General features: G+C 46.4%; 1 protein-coding gene across 6 annotated transcripts in view; it reads right to left on the bottom strand.

Moving 5' to 3' along the window:
* Positions 1-17,003, bottom strand: part of prickle2b (prickle homolog 2b) — a 182,412-nt gene that overhangs the window by 54,556 nt on the left and 110,853 nt on the right. Inside the window, exon 1 of one of the 6 annotated variants that reach the window (XM_078414554.1) lies at positions 15,373-15,530. The exons of the other annotated variants lie outside the window; for them this stretch is intronic. The gene's annotated coding sequence lies outside the window, so the exon portion shown is untranslated. Of the gene's footprint in view, positions 1-15,372; positions 15,531-17,003 lie in introns of those variants that run through there. 6 annotated transcript variants of the gene reach the window in all.

Here is a 17,003-nt window from a genome sequence, read left to right as displayed (position 1 = left end):
TATCCCTCTGTCCCTCCATATCCCCCTGTTCCAGCATATCCCTCCATTCCTTGTGCATCCATACCCCTATCGGTCTGAGGAAGGGTCTTGACCCAAAATGTCACCCATTCCTTCTCTCCAGAGATTCTGCCTGTCCCGCTGAGCTACTCCAGCTTTTCGTGTCTACCCCCTATGCAAATATCTCTTAAATGCCCCCACTGTATCTGCCTCCACCACCACCCATGCAGTGCTGCACACGCACCATCCTCTGTGTATACAAACACCTCTTTACACTCTGCCCCTCACGCCTTAAAGCTTTACGCTCTAGTGTTCGATTTTACTATCCTGGGAACAAGGTTCTGGCTGTCTACCATATCTATGCCCCTCATAATTTTATCCACCTTTATCAGGTCTCCCTGCAACCTTTGGTGTTATAGAGAAACAATCCCAGTCTGTCCAACCTAGGGTTGCCAACTGTCTCGTATTAGCCGGGACAACCCGTATTTTGGGCTAAATTGGTTTGTCCCGTACGGGACCGCCCTTGTCCCGCATTAGGCCCGGACACTGTAGGCCTAGACACTGTAGGCCCGGACAATGTAGGCCCGGACACGGTAGGCCCAGACACTGTAGGCCCGGACACTGTAGGCCAGGACACTGTAACCCCGGAGACTGTAGGCCCGGACACTGTAGGCCCGGACACTGTAGGCCCGGACACTGTAGGCCCAGACACTGTAGGCCCGGACACTATAGGCCCGGACACTATAGGCCCGGACACTATAGGCCCGGACACTATAGGCCCGGACACTGTAGACCCGGACACTGTAGCCCGGGGGCCGCTGTAGTCCCGGACAGTGTAGGCCCAGGCGCCGCCCGACGGAGGTTGCTTAGCAACCCGCCTCCCAGCCCGGGCGGCCACCATTGGTGGAGCAGGAGCACGTGGGCACTGGCTGGGTGAGGTCACGTGGGGCGCGGGGCGGTGACGTCACCCTTTGCCCCTTATTTGGGAGTGAGGAAGTTGGCAACCCTAGTCCAACCTCTCCCTGCAGCTAACACCCTCTCATCCAGGCATCCTTCTGATGAATACCGACACAAAATGCTGGAGTAACGCAGCGGGACAGGTGGCATCTCTGGAGAGAAGGATGCGGTGAACATTTTGGGTCAAGACCCTTCTTCAGACCTTCTTCAGACTTTGCCAGAGATGCTGCCTGACCCACTGAGTTACTTCAACATATTGTGTCAGGGGGTATGGGGAGAAGGCAGGAACGGGGTACTGATTATACCAGCATCTGCAGTTCCTTCCTACATCATTCTGGTGAACCTGCTCTGCAGCCTTTCCAAAGCCTTCACATCCTCCCTGTCATTGCATTACTCTAAATGCAGCCTAACCAAAGTCCTACAAAACTGCATCTTGAGTTGTACAGGGCCCTAGTGAGATCTCACCTGGAGTACTGTGTGCAGTTTTGGTCTCCAAATTTGAGGAAGGATATTCTTGCTATTGAGGGCGTGCAGCCTAGGTTTACTAGGTTAATTCCCGGAATGGCGGGACTGTCATATTTTGAAAGACTGGAGCGACTAGGCTTGTATACACTGGAATTTAGAAGGATGAGAGGGGATCTTATCGAAACGTGTAAGATTATTAAGGGGTTGGACACGTTAGAGGCAGGAAACATGTTCTCAATGTTGGGGAAGTCCAGAACAAGGGGCCACAGTTTAAGAATAAGGGGTAGGCCATTTAGAACTGAGATGAGGAAAAACTTTTTCAGTCAGAGAGTTGTGAATCTGTGGAATTCTCTACCTCAGAAGGCAGTGGAGGCCAATTCTCGGAATGCATTCAAGAGAGAGCTAGATAGAGCTCTTAAGGATAGTGGAGTCAGTGGGTATGGGGAGAAGGCAGGAACGGGGTACTGATTGAGAATGATCAGCCATGATCACATTGAATGGCGGTGCTGGCTCGAAGGGCCGAATGGCCTCCTCCTGCACCTATTGTCTATTGTCCATTGACTTTCTGACTCTTATACCCTGCCCTGCTCTGACCAATGAAAGCAAGCACACAGTAAGCTTCTTTACCACCGACCCCTTCGATCCATGGCAATCCATTACCACTGAAAATGAAAATGACTGACCTGGTTGTTCAGTTTACCATTACAACATTGCGAAGAAAGTAAACTAAAATCTGTTGTCTCAAAATTTAGGTAAAGGATTGTTCCACGTAACTAGGTGGATTTAAAAACCAGAACTGCAGAACCAATTGTTAAAATAAAATTTACTTTTTTGGCACGGTGGCGCAGCAGTAGAGTTGCTGCCTTACAGCGCTAGAGATCCGGGTTTGATCCTGACTACGGGTGCTGTCTGTACTGAGTTTGTACGTTCTACCTGTGACTTGCGTGGGTTTTCTCCGGGTGCTCCGGTTTCCACCCACACTGCAAAGACGTGCAGGTTTGTAGGTTAATTGGGGAGGTACAATTGTAAATTGTCTCCAGCGTGTATAGGATAGTGTGAGTGTGTGCGGGGATCGCTGTTCGGCGCGGACTCGGTGGGCCAAAGGGCCTGTTTCCGTGCTGTATCTCTGAACTAAACTAAATTAAGAAATATAGTAAGTTATGGTGAAATTGGATAGATATAAATACGACAGACTCTAGTGTTTAATTTACATCCTCGTTGCATAAAATGAGAGTTTGCCTTATGATATAATTGAAATGTTTGATTAACTGTAGGCAAGCATTTAATTGTTTATGTGTTAACCAAATCTCAAAATGAAATAGACAGCGATATATATAAATCAATTTATCCAAAGAAGTATGTGGTGTTCTTTTTTCTTTTTTAGTAATAACGTTAAATAATGTTAAAATTTTTTCTTATAAGTTCAGTTTAGCTTAGAGATAGAGCGCAGAAACAGGCCCTTCGGCCCACCGAGTCCACATCAACTAGTGATCCCTGCACACTAACACTATCCTACACACTCTAGGGACAGTTTATCATTACACAAAACCAATTAACCTACTAACCTGTACGTCTTTGGACTGTGGGAGGAAACCGAAGATCTCGTTGAAAACCCACGCGGTCACGGGGAGAACGTACAATCTCCGTACAGACGGCACCTGGAGTCGGGATCGAACCTGTGTCTCTGGCGCTGTAAGCACTGCAAGGCAGCAACTCTACCGCTGCGCCACCGTGCCGCCCATATGAAAATGTGACTTATACAACTCATTGTAATTTACCAGATACTAACTTAAAAACAGTACACAATGGCCACAATGGGTCGAATGGCCTTCTTCTAAGCTGTAACATTTTATCATTCGATTCATGGTCTTCCCTGTGCACTACTTTAATTACAAACAAATTTTATGGTTGAAATGAGGGCCATTTTCAGCCTGGAGTTTAATCAAGACTTAATATAAGTTTCTCCATACAATTCAACCCAAAAGAAAAAATTACAAGTACTATTTATGTTCACATTGAAACATATTTTCTATTGTAATGATAGTAATACTGAAGAGAAATAATAAATGAACTAAATGCAAGTGCTGGATGTTAGCACTCAATCACTATGATACAACATGGTGTGTAGGAAAATAACTGCAGGTGCTGGTACAAATCGAAGGTATCACAAAGTCTGAAGAAGGGTCTCGACCCGAAACGTCACCCATTCCTTCTCTCCAGAGATGCTGCCTGACCCCCTGAGTTACTCCAGCTTACTGTGATACCTATGATACAACATGGAATACTTACAACAACTCTTTCACAAAGTTTAAAATACATATTAACTATCATGTCCCTCCCAGGTAACAATAAAGATGGGCAAAGAAGGCATTTTGATTAATTCCAGATTTAGCACCGTTATATTATAAATTAATAAAATCTGGATGATCTATTATCAATTCTTAAGAGGCACCAGCTGGAACTTTAACAAACGCAAAACAATTCCTCAACAAAATAATCTTTTTTATGGAATGGAGGACAAAAGGTGAAATAAGACCCATATTTGGCAGATATAGTTTAAAGTTTGGTTTTGTTACAGTTTAGAGATATAGCACGGCAACAGGCCCTTCGGCCCACTGAGTCCACGCCGACCATCGATATCACCCATTCACGCTAGTTCTATGTTTTATGTCGTTCTATGTTTCCCATCCATTCCCTACCCACTAGGGGCAACTTACAGAAGCCAAGTTAACCTTCAGGCCAGCACGTTTTTGAGATGTGGGAGGAGGGAACCAGAGCACCCGGAAGAAACCCATGCAGTCACAGGGAGAACGTGCAAATTCCACGCAGACAGCACCCCAATTCAGGATTAAGGTCATACTGTTCTATGCTCTGAAACAAATCTAAAGAGCAACCGAGTACTTTGGAATTTCACACTAAACATTAAACACAGGCAGCGGCAGAGTTGCTGCCTTACAGCACCATAGACCTAGGTTCAATCCTGGCTACGGGTGCTTGTCTGTACGGAGTTTGTACGTTCCCCCCGTGACCACGTGGGTTTTCCCTGAGAACTCCTCCCACACTCCAAAGACGTGCAGGTTTGCAGGTTAATTGGTTTGGTATGAATGTAAAAATTGTCCCATAGTGTAGGATAGTGTTAATGTGCAGGGATCGTTGGTCGGTGCGGACTCGGTGGGCCGATGTGCCTATTATGCGCTGTATCTCTAAACTAAACTAAACTAACTTAAACCAAACTAAATAGTGGGCCCATACACTGCCAACGAATGCAAAAGGCAATAAGAGGAGATTATTTGCTGCTTACTCAATGCTTAGGAAAGATGCCAGGAATGGGAACATATTAGATTTAGTGCTTCGGAAAAAGTTGGAGATGGTATCTAGAAATCTTCTCCTGTTTAAAACTGTGAACATATTTCAAAACAATGCGCGAGGTGAGGTCATGATAAGATTTGGTATTAATCAGTTTTATTTCCCTTCCACACAGACATTTCCATGCGCTTGAGAAAATATTAGGTTTGAAGAAGTGAGAAACGAAAGCAACATTAATCTTCTGAATGTGTTTAGTTTGGTTTAGTTTAGAGATACAGCACGGAAACAGACGCTTCGGTCCACCGGGTCCGCACCGACCAGCGATCCTCGCACACTAACACACAGCCTCACACATTAGGGACAATTTACACTTATACCAAGTATACAAACCCAAGCCAATTAATCTACAAACCTGTACGTCTTGAGAGTGTGGGAGGAAACCGAAGATCTCGGAGAAAACCCACGCAGGTCACGGGGAGAACGTACAAACTCCGTACAGACAGCACCCGTGGTCGGGATCGAACCCGGGTCTCTGGCGCTGCAAGCGCTGTAAGGCAGCAACTCTACCGCTGCGCCACCGTGCCGCCCCAAGTGGTATCATGGTGATTTGTGTGTGAAGGTTAGGTGAGTTGAATCGCCTTTTCTTCTGTTCTTCACTCCCCTTGTAGACTTTGGACAATATTATTTGGAGCAGTTACCAGCTTCATCCCTTTCTGAACCAGGTCACTGTTGGCAGGGGAAGGGCACACTTAAACATGGCCCTTCCACAAAAATACAGATTCATAAGTTCCTAAGTGATAGATGCAGAATCAGGCCATTCGGCCCATCAAGTCTACTCCGTCATTCAATCATAGCTGATCCATCTCTCCTTCCTAACCCGATTCTCCTGCCTTCTTCCCATACACTCCTGACACCCGTACTAACCAGGAATCTATCTATCTCTGCCGCCTTAAAAATATCAACTGACTTGGCCTCCACAGTAGGGTTGCCATCTATCTCACTCTCAAATAAGGGACAAGGTGACGTCACTGCCCCGCGCCCCATGTGACCTCACCCAGCCAGCAGCCACGTGCTCCCGCTCCAGCAATGGCGGCCGCCCGGGCCGGGAGGCGGGTAGCTATGCAACCTCCGTTAGGCGGTGCCCAGGCCTCCAGACCTACACTGTCCGGACCTACACCGTCCAGACCTACAGCGTCCGAACCTAAGGCATCCGGGGCTACAGTGTCCGTGCCTACAACGTCCGGGCCTACAGCATCTGGGCCTACAGCGCCCCCCCCCCCCCCGGGCCTAATACAAGGGCACTCCTGTACAGGGCAAACCAATTTAGCCCAAAATACGGGATGTCCTGGCTAATACGGGACAGTTGGCAACCCTACTCCACAGCCGTCTGAGGCAAAGAATTCCACAGATTCACCGCCCTCTGACTAAAGAAATTCCTCCTCATCTCCTTCCTAAAAGAACGTCCTTTAATTCACTAGTGACCTCTGGTCCTGGACTCTCCCACGAGTGGAAACATCCTCTCTACATCCACTCTATCCAAGCTCCCCCATGGCCCACACTAACATTTTAAGTAAGCAAGTTCTGCTCCATGTAAGATGAATCGCGGTTGCTAATTTTCTGAATTGAAGCCACTGCTATTCCCTTCATTTTGAAATAATGAAGCTGGTGGACTCCTAGTGAGCTGGCAGTGGAATTTTAAACAGTCCATTGTTCCTCACTTTCTTTGAAGAATAGGCTTTAAATAACCCGAGGAAAAACAAGAAAGGATTAGACATGCAATTTTAATTGTATGTCAAAAGATATATTTTTGTAAGCTTTTGTTTCCCCTTTTAAGTATTAATTTGAATACAAAATCGATTCCATTTATAAATATACCACATGCACAATGCACAGGATGATTGTCCTCTGTGCTGTGACATGGTTTCATTCTCAGTTTCTGGTTACATTCATCAATTAAACTAGAGAAGTTAATGTCAACAACTTTATTACAATTACTTGTTCTCCATTAAAAATTAATGCGATGAATGAAGACTTTCAGCAAATCACTTAGATAAAATGTTAATGACTACACAGCCCACAAGTTAAAGATGACGCTTGTATGATATTTCCAACATTTCCAACAAAGGTATCAGTGGAAGTAGTCATTTGCTCGAATCAAGAGTTTAATGAGTTTAAACAAAGTGCTTTGTTAATAACTAGACCACCCTCAAGGTAAAGATGACTTAACTATTACTCAAAGCACTTTTTTTTTGGTTACATTTCCAACAATGGCATCGTTATTCTTGATTTGTACAGGTGTCAGAGGTTATGGGGAGAAGGCAGGAGAATGTGGTTAGGAGGGAGAGATAGGTCAGCCATGATTAAATGGCGGAGTAGACTTGATGGGCTGAATGGCCTAATTCTACTCCTATTCCTTATGGCCTTATGTAGGAAAATAACTGCAGATGCTGGTACAAATCGAAGGTATCAATCACAAAATGCTGGAGTAACTCAGCGGGTCAGGCAGCATCTCGGGAGAGAAGGAATGGGTGACGTTTCGGGTCAAGACCCTTCTTCAGACTGATGTCAGGGGGGCGGGACAAAGAAAGGATATAGGTGGAGGCAGGAAGATAGAGGGAGAACTGGGAAGGGGGAGGGGAAGAGAGGGACAGAGGAGCTATCTAAAGTTAGAGAAGTCAATGTTCATACCACTGGGCTGTAAGCTGCCCAGGCGAAATATGAGATGCTGTTCCTCCAATTTCCAGTGGCCCTCACTATGGCACTGGAGGATGCCCATGACGGAAAGGTCAGACTGGGAGTGGGAGGGGGAGTTGAAGTGCTCAGCCACCGGGAGATCAGGTTGGTTAAGGCGGACTAAGTGAAGTTGTTGTTCTGTCCTGGGCCTCCTCCAGTGTCATAGTGAGGCCCACCGCAAATTTGCCACTGCCAAATGGAAACCACAATACGGAAATACAGAGTGACCCTCACTGGATCAAATTATCAACGCCACTATTCTGAAATTAGTTAGTATTGAAGCATTATTATACATGATGAATTTATTGATCATTCGAACATAAGGTGTAGGTGATAGGAGCAGAATTAGGCCATTCGGCCCATCGAGTCTACTCCGCCATTCAATCATAGCTGATCTATCACTCCCTCCGAACCCCATTCTCCTGCCTTCTCCCCAAAACCCCTGACACCCACACTAATCAAGAACCTATTCATCTCTGAATATGGTATCTACTTCTACGATTGGCAAAGGCACAAGAGATGGAATGGTCACCCTCTGTGCTGGAAGCTTTTAAAACATGCACATGGCCGAACAAGCATCCTTGAGAATAAATCAATTGTAAAGAAGATCTTGACCCTAAAACGTCACCCATTCCTTCCCTCCAGAGATGCTGCCTGTCCCGCTGAGTTACTCCAGCATTTTGTGTCTATCTGGTAGATCGATGGTTTACCGTGTGGGGTTTCGGTTTTCAATTGCATCATATTCTGAAACATATAATTCTTGTTTTTTTTAATGTTTGGGTGTATGAGAGCGGGCCTCTGGTTGCGGGAGCTAGCGGGAGAGATGGAGCAGTATGGTGGCAGGGTGAATCCCTGGTGGTCCGTGTGTGGGGCTGGGGTCCCCGTGGCTCAGCGACCTGGGAACCCCCCTGGTTTCACACCCCACTGATGCTGCATTTCTTCCCTCCCGCCCTCGGGCTAACCAGTTAATACTCACTCCCCCTCACTCAGTTACAGCTGACAGTCGGCCATAACGGACACCATTCCCTCCCCCTCCGCCCCCACTCTGTGACCCGTGAAAGCCAGGGTTTGCTGGATTACTAAAGTTCATAAAAAGCCGTAGCTGCAAAGTAAGTAGCCCTTGAATGTTGGTGACTGCAAAATTTTGCATGTGCAGCTGGAAAGGGGCGGCACGGTGGCGCAGCAGTAGAGCTACTGCCCTACAGCGCCAGAGACCCAGGTTCCATCCTGACCACGGGTGCTGTCTGTACGGAGTTTGTACGTTCTCCCCGTGACCTGCGTGGGGTTTACTCAGAGATCTTCGGTTTCCTCCCACACTCCAAAGACGTACAGGTTTGTAAGTTAATTGGCTTGGTATACAATGTTGTCCCTGGTGTGTGCAGGACAGTTCATGTGCGTGGATCTCTGGTTGGTGCGGACTCGGTGGGCCAAAGGGCCTGTTTCCGCGCTGTATCCCTAAACTATTAGCCGTATTAGCCGGGACATCCAGTAATTTGGGCAAAATTGGTACGGGACCACCCTTGTCTTGTATTAGGCCTGGGCAACGCTGTAGGCCCGGACGCTGTAGACCTGGATGCTGTAGGCCCGGACAGTGTAGGCCCGGACAGTGTAGGCCCGGACAGTGTAGATCCGGACAGTGTAGGCCCGGACAGTGTAGGCCCGGACAGTGTAGGCCCGGACAGTGTAGGCCCGGATGCTGCAGGCCCGGACACTGTCGGCCCGGACACTGTAGGCCCGGACACTGTAGGCCCGGACACTGTAGGCCCGGACAGTGTAGGCCCGGACAGTGTAGGCCCGGACAGTGTAGGTCTGGAGGCCCGGGGCGTCAACTAACGGAAGTTGTGTAGCAACCCGCCTCCCGGCCAGAGGCGGCCGCCATTGGTGGAGCGGGAGCACGTGGCAGCTGGCTGGGTGAGGTCAGGTGGGACGCGGGGCGGTGACGTCACATTGTCCCTTATTTGGGAGTTAGTTGGCACCCCGACTCTAAACTAAACTAAACTAATGGATCTTTGACTGCAGTGCACATTCGCCAGAGGATCCACGAGTTATTCGCGACCGACTGGCATGAACATTCTGAAGCACGCCAAATTAGTTCATGACACTTCAACACAATCCCCTTCTGTGCAGTGCTGGCCTTTTTTTGAGTGTTGTATAGATGGCTTTCTGGGTCAAAATGTCTGGAAGTATACAAGGACATCTTTGTGCAACGTGACACACTATACTTCTCAAGTAATTTACTTTAAATATATTGAGCTGTTCAGTTCATAGAGCAAGTATATTTCCTCTAATAAGGAATGTCTGTAGACTTGAATAAACTCTCTCTGCCAACTTCCCTTCTATAAAGAAGAATTGTTAAAAATCTTTAATGAACAATTTTTAACAAATTTAAAATGCAACTACAAATGTGAATTATACTCAAATTACAATTGCTCAGTATTATATTTCAGCCTCAAACTATCAGATTGCTTATTGCAGGAGAAGTGGGCTAATATATATTGTACTGAAAAGTAGGAAAAAAACTGCAGATGCTGGTTTAAATCGAAGGTAGACACAAAATGCTGGAGTAACTCTCGGGAGAGAGGGAATGGGTGATGTTTCGGGTCGAGACCCTTCTTCAGACTGAAGAAACGTCACCCATTCCTTCTCTCCCGAGATGCTGCCTGACCCGCTGAATTACTCCAGCATTTTGTGTCCACCTTTGTACTGAAAAGTAGATGGCTGGACTGTTTTAACGTGTGGTTCCATCACCAGTTAACTGTGACACTGACCATCAATATATAAAGTGGTACAAAGTTATAAGTGATAGGAGTAGAATTTGGTCATTCGGCCCATCAAGTCTACTCCGCCATTCAATCATGGCTGGTCTATCTCTCCCTCCCAACCCCACTCTTCCGCCTTCTCCCCCAAAACCTCCGTACTAATCAAAAATCTATCTATCTCTGCCATAAATATATCCACTGACTTGGCCTCCACAGTCTTCTGTGGCAAAGAATTCCACAGATTCACTGTCCTCTGACTAAAGAAATCCCTCAGCTTCCTCCTAAAAGAACATCCTTTAATTCTGAACCCCCCCCCCCCCCCTCCCCAATGATTGTGCTAACACAAGGTGCGGCATGGTGGCGCAGCGGTAGAGTTGCTGCCTTACAGCAATTACAGCCAGAAACCCGGGTTCAATTTTGGCTACGGGTGCTGTCTGTATGGAGTTTGTACGTTCTCCTCGTGACCGGGTGGGTTTTCTCGGAGACCTTCGGTTTCCGCTCACACTCCAAAGACGTACAGGTTTGTAGGTTCATTGGCTTGGAATAAATGTAAAAGAATGTCCCCAGTGCGTGTAGGATAGTGTTAATGTGATCGCTGGTCGGTGTGGCCTCAGTGGGCCGAAGGGCTTGTTTCCACGCTGTATCTCTAAACTAAACTAAAAAACTAAACTAAACTTATTCTACAAAATAATCAAGTCATTCCATGACAAATCAGTTTTAAGTATGGACTGGATGATCTGACTCATTGTTTACTGACTTGTTAGCCAGCAATAATAGCCAAAATGTACACCATAGTGCTTCTCACTCCTGGATTTTATTGGGCTCAGCTGGTCATTTAGAAGGATGAGAGGAGATCTTATCGAAACGTATAAGATTATTAAGGGGTTGGACACGTTAGAGGCAGGAAATATGTTCCCAATGTTGGGGGAGTCCAGAACAAGGGGCCACAGTTTAAGAATAAGGGGTAGGCCATTTAGAACTGAGATAAGGAAAAACTTTTTCAGTCAGAGAGTTGTGAATCTGTGGAATTCTCTGCCTCAGAAGGCAGTGGAGGCCAATTCTCTGAATGCATTCAAGAGAGAGCTGGATAGAGCTCTTAAGGATAGCAGAGTCAGGGGTATGGGGAGAAGGCAGGAACGGGGTACTGATTGAGAATGATCAGCCATGATCACATTGAATGGCGGTGCTGGCTCGAAGGGCCGAATGGCCTCCTCCTGCACCTATTGTCTATTGTCTCGTTGGGCCGGAGTGCCTGTTTCCATGATGTACCTCAAAACTGAACGGAAAAATGCTCGTGCTAACATGCGTTGCTGTTCAAGCAGCTAGCTCAATTACTATGACTAATCCGAGATTAATAAAGGACTTTTCATAATCCAGTTTCATACTGCAGATGCCCTGATCCATATTATGGTATTATTTATCCAATTGCATTCAAGTGCTGGCCCTGCCTGATGGGATGTGGCACTAACACATGATCGTCAGTGTAACAACAGACAGGTGATGTAGAGAGAAAATCACAGAGCATCAATGTAAAATGGCAGAGATTCACTCAGCAGTCTTTAGATCTATCTATATATATATATATTATATAGATAGATAGGGGAGAGGGAATGAAGAGATATGGAACGGTAAGGTGTGACAATAGACAATAGGTGCAGTTGGAGGCCATTCGGCCCTTCGGCCCTTCGGCCCTTCGAGCCAGCACCACCATTCAATGTGATCATGGCTGATCATTCTCAATCAGTATCCCGTTCCTGCCTTCTCCCCATACCCCCTGACTCTGCTATCCTTAAGAGCTCTATCTAGCTCTCTCTTGAATGCATTCAGAGAATTGGCCTCTGCCTTTTGAGGCAGAGAATTCCACAGATTTACAACTCCCTAACGGAAAAGTTTTTCCTCATCTCCGTTCTAAATGGCCAACCCCTTATTCTTAAACTGTGGCCCCTTGTTCTGGACTCCCCCAACATTGGGAACATGTTTTCTGCCTCTAACGTGTCCAACCTCTTAATAATCTTATATGTTTCTATAAGATCCCCTCTCATCCTTCTAAATTCCAGTGTGAAAATGAGAGATCAAAGGGGACGCGGCTCAAGGAAAATGTAGAATAGATTACTGGGTAGAAGAATAGTCAATGGAGCATTATTTGTCATATAGGTAACTGCACAGTGAAATTATATTTGCTTATATATTACACAAGAAAACCTCTGTTAACAGGTGATCTCTTTGCCCTGTGGATATTGCTCATGGTTGGGGCAGTCTGCAACCAATGGACAGGTGGGAGACTCAAGGGAGGTGACGTGATGCCAGTCCTCAGACTATCGAGCATAGACTAGGCAAACGTTTCGCTCAACAATGGCGGCACGGTGGCGTGGCGGTACAGTTGTCGCCTTGCAGCGCCAGAGACCCGGGTTCAATCCTAGCTACGGTTGCTGTCTGTACAGAGTTTGTACGTTGTCCTTGTGATCGCATGGGTGCTCCGGTTTCCTCCCACATCTCCAAGACGTGCAGGTTTGTAGGTTCATTGGCATCTTTAAATTTTCCCTCGTGTGTAGGATAGATTGGTGGTTGGCACAGACTCGGTGGGCCGAAGGGCCTGTCTCCACAGTGTATCTCTAAACAAAACATAAACTTGCATTCTGGTCACCCAGGTCTGCTGGATCTCCCGGCTGCTAACCATGTCAAACTCCTATTGTCATTTCCACCATTGTGTCCTGGGCCTCCTCTACTGCCAGAGTAAAGCCACACGCACACAGGAGGAACAGCACCTCATATTCCACTCGGGCAGCCTACAGCTCAATGTAGGAATACCAAATCTTACTATTTCAAGTGACATCTCCCCATAACCTCCCTCTCTTGCCCCTTACCCCAGCCCTAGTGCTCAGGCAATCTTCCTACCCTCGTTGACACCCTATTCCTTTCCCCTCCTCTGTAAGCTCATCTCCCATTCCCATGTCCCCAGTTTCCCTCGTACCCCACTTGTCCTCTTCCATGCATATCCCTCTTTAGTTTAGTTTAGAGATACAGCGCGGAAACAGGCCCTTCGGCCCACCGGGTCCGCGCCGACCAGCGGTCCCCGCACACTAACACTATCCTACACCCACTCGGGACAATTTTTACATTTACCAAGCCAAAAACCTGGACGTCTTTGGAGTGTGGGAGCAAACCGAAGATCTCGGAGAAAACCCACGTAGGTCACGGGGAGAACGTACAAACTCCGTACAGACAGCGCTCGTAGTCGGAATTGAACCCGGGTGTCCGGCGCTGCATTCGCTGTAAGGCAACAACTCTACCGCTGCGCCACCGTGCCGCCCTCTGTCTTAAAAGTCATAGTTCAGTTTAGTTTATTGTCACGTGTACCGAGGTACAGTGAAAATCTTTTGTTGCGTGCGAACCAGTCAGCGCAAAGATAATAGATGGAAACAAGCCCTTTGGCCCACCTTGCCCGTGCCAACCAAATTGGCAAGCTGGCCGAGTCACATTTGCCTGCATTTGGGTCATTACCCCCTAAACCCTTCCTATCCATATATTTGCCCAAATTCATAATTCATAAATCATAATTGTATCTACTTCTACTGCTTCCTCTGGCAGCTCATTCCAGGTACGGACGTTTGCCCCCGAGATCCCTCTTAAATCTCTTCACCTGAAGCCCATGCCCTCTAGTTTTAGAATCCTCTACCCTCGAAAAATAGTCTGCCACTGTTCACTGTTGCAAAATAGAATAACAAGGATCGCAATGAAAAAAAGACACAGAATGCTGAAGTAACTCAGCAGGTTGGAACGTGGATAGGTGACTTGTGGATTGCAACGTTACCTATCCATGCTCGACAGAGATGCTGTCTGACCCGCTGAGCTACTCCAGCACTTTTGTGCCTTTATTTTGTAAAACAAGCCTCTGCAGTTCCTTGTTTCTACTGTTAATAAAATACATTGTCCGGTCTTTCAGAACTATCGGCTTTGAAATCGGGTGCGAAATGGAATCCCTACAATGGACGCGTCAAGTCCTGACGAAGGATCGCAATGGCGAAAACTTGACCGTTTCTCATCCCGCAGACGCTGCCTGACCTGCTGTGCTTTTTCAGGATGCCGTTAATATTTCAGATTTACGGCATCGGCAGTTATTTTGGCCGAATGCCAGTTTCCTTACCGGCCGGCACCCACCCACCCACACACACACACACGGTTGTAGGCTAATAAAACCCGTTACATCGAGCTATTGAAGTGTTGATTTGCCAATGCAATAAATAACTTTTCATTCGAAAAATGTAACGTCAAGCAAACTAATTAAAAAAATGATTACATAAGGCATGTAAGATGTTGACCTTCTGCAAGCCAAAAATCAATTCTCCACACAAGCTCACCTCAAGAATTAAAACAAAATGTTGCCAAACACCGTTTATTTGTTGTATAAGAAAATAACTGCAGATGCTGGTACAAATCGATTTATTCACAAAATGCTGGAGTAACTCAGCAGGTCAGGCAGCATCTCGGGAGAGAAGGAATGGGTGACGTTTTGGGTCGAGACCCTTCTTTTTGTTACCGGGTATAATTTTTGCAAGTCAAGAATAATGTGAACAATATGGTCCCCCTTCCACAACATGGTGGTGGTTTCACACGCAATACTTACAGTATTTCTATTCCCTTGCACTGAACAACCGGACCTGAATGAATCTAATGCTAAATTCCATCTTGTGTTTAGTTTTTTTTTTTAAATCTCCTCTGACCATAACGCAAAGGCAAAGTAAAAACACATACTCCTCTTAAGCCGACACCTCAAGCACAAATATTTGACAGTTCTGAGAGATTCAATGAATGTAGCCACATTTATTTTTTGTTGTTGCTGTAATTTGCACACTGATGTAATTGAAAGGCAATAGACCACCATTTCAAAATACAAAGTGCAACTCTTCCGCTAATTGAGAAAACAGGGCAGCATCCAGTCAGACTGACACGCATCGGCGTTTCATTATTAAAAGGAAGATCAATGAAACAAATGGCCATCGCCACACCAGCATGACGAACTGTACACTGAGACCGTAACACATTCATATTAATTTATTTTTTTTAAACCACAGAAGAAACTCAAAATGCCTGCAACAACACACATGGCATGAGACTAGAAAAACAGTGCCAGAAAAAAAAAGACTGAATCACTTACTGACGACCTCTCGCTATTTTCTCTCCATTTCTGCAAGCTGAGATGAAACCACTGCGCGTGGCGACATGCAACTGTGCAGAATCTTTACCGTTTTAGCTTCAGAAAAGCTGAGGCACAACACGAAGAGGGGCAAAGGGACTGTCTTCAAAATTCTTGGGTTTTTTATCCCCCCCCCCCAAGCTGTGCTGCCTTTAAATGGTTTTGCATTTACATAACGTTTGTTTGCATTTCAGCATGCCTGCATCACCAGTGATGCAATTCCTTGCACCAAACATATTTAAGAATGATTTGGAACATTCTGCTTTGCATCTGTAGCTATATTCCCCCCCCCCCCTCCTAGCCAGCTCACCACCAGGCTATTAACATACCATCATACTTGCCTTATGTGTGAAAGGCAGACTTGCTAATTACTGTTGTGATTCTTACAAAACCCCATCAAAACATTTCCCCCTTCCAGCGTTTAAAACCACTGCCTCATAAAAACGCACGCGGAAATCGTGTTGGTAAACCACTGTCACTTGAACATATTAGCTTCATGAACATTCATCTTGAGCAGAGTAATGCACAAAGGTTGATATAGTTGCGACCATTTTATGCCACCCAGGACCGAGTGGGTTAAGCTATGATGAGCGTTTAGTCGGTACCGGGCCTGCAAGCGTTGGAGTTTAGAAGAACGAGGGGGGACCTCATTGACACGTGCCGAATAGTGACAGGCCTGGATAGAGTGGATGTGGAGAGGATGTTTCCACTGGTGGGAGAGTCCAGGACCAGAGGTCACAGCCTCAGAATTAAAGGACGCTCCTGGAGGAAGGAGATGAGAAGGAATTTCTTTAGTCAGAGGGCGGTGAATCTGTGGAATTCTTCACCACAGAAGGCTGTGGAGGCCAAGTCAGTGGATATTTTTAAAGCAGAGACAGATAGATTCTAGATTAGTACAGGTGCCAGAGGTTATGGGGAGAAGACAGGAGAATGGGGTTAGGAGGGAGAGATAGATCAGCCATGATTGAATGGCAGAAAGACTAGATAGGCCAAATGGCCTAATTCTACTCCTATCACTTATGACCTTATGACCTAGTAATGTGCATTACAGTTGAAACGTTTGTGCTTTTATCTGGCATTTTCTTTCTCCTTCAGCTTCTCTCTGTGCGATAATTACTCATTCCCCAACTGAACCCACATCCCAAAGGCATGCAGGACTCTTGGCCTCTGTACATTGCCCTTAGTGTGAAGGATACAAAAGTGTGATAACATAGAAATAGTGTGAATGGGTGTTCGATGGTCAGCGTGGACTCGATGGGCCGAAGGGTCTGTTTCCACGCTGTATCTCTAAACTACAGGTAGAGTCATAGAGTGCTACTGCGTGGAAACAGGCCCTTCAGCCCAACTTGCCCACACCGGCCAACAGGTCCCATCTACGCTAGTCCCACCTGCCTGCATTTGGCCCATATCCCTCTAAACCTGTCCTATCCATGTACCTGCCTAACTGTTTTGTAAATGGTGGGATAGTCCCAGCCTCAACTACCTCCTCCTGCAGCTCGTTCGATACACCCACTACCCTTTGTGTGAAAAAGTTACCCCTCAGATTCCTGTTAAATCTTTCCCCTTCACCTTGAACCTATGTTCTCTGGTTC

The sequence above is a fragment of the Rhinoraja longicauda genome, chromosome 17 (assembly GCF_053455715.1).
Source record: "Rhinoraja longicauda isolate Sanriku21f chromosome 17, sRhiLon1.1, whole genome shotgun sequence".
NCBI classification, from domain to species: Eukaryota; Metazoa; Chordata; class Chondrichthyes; order Rajiformes; family Arhynchobatidae; genus Rhinoraja; species Rhinoraja longicauda.
This window is presented reverse-complemented; position numbering and strand designations above follow the sequence as displayed.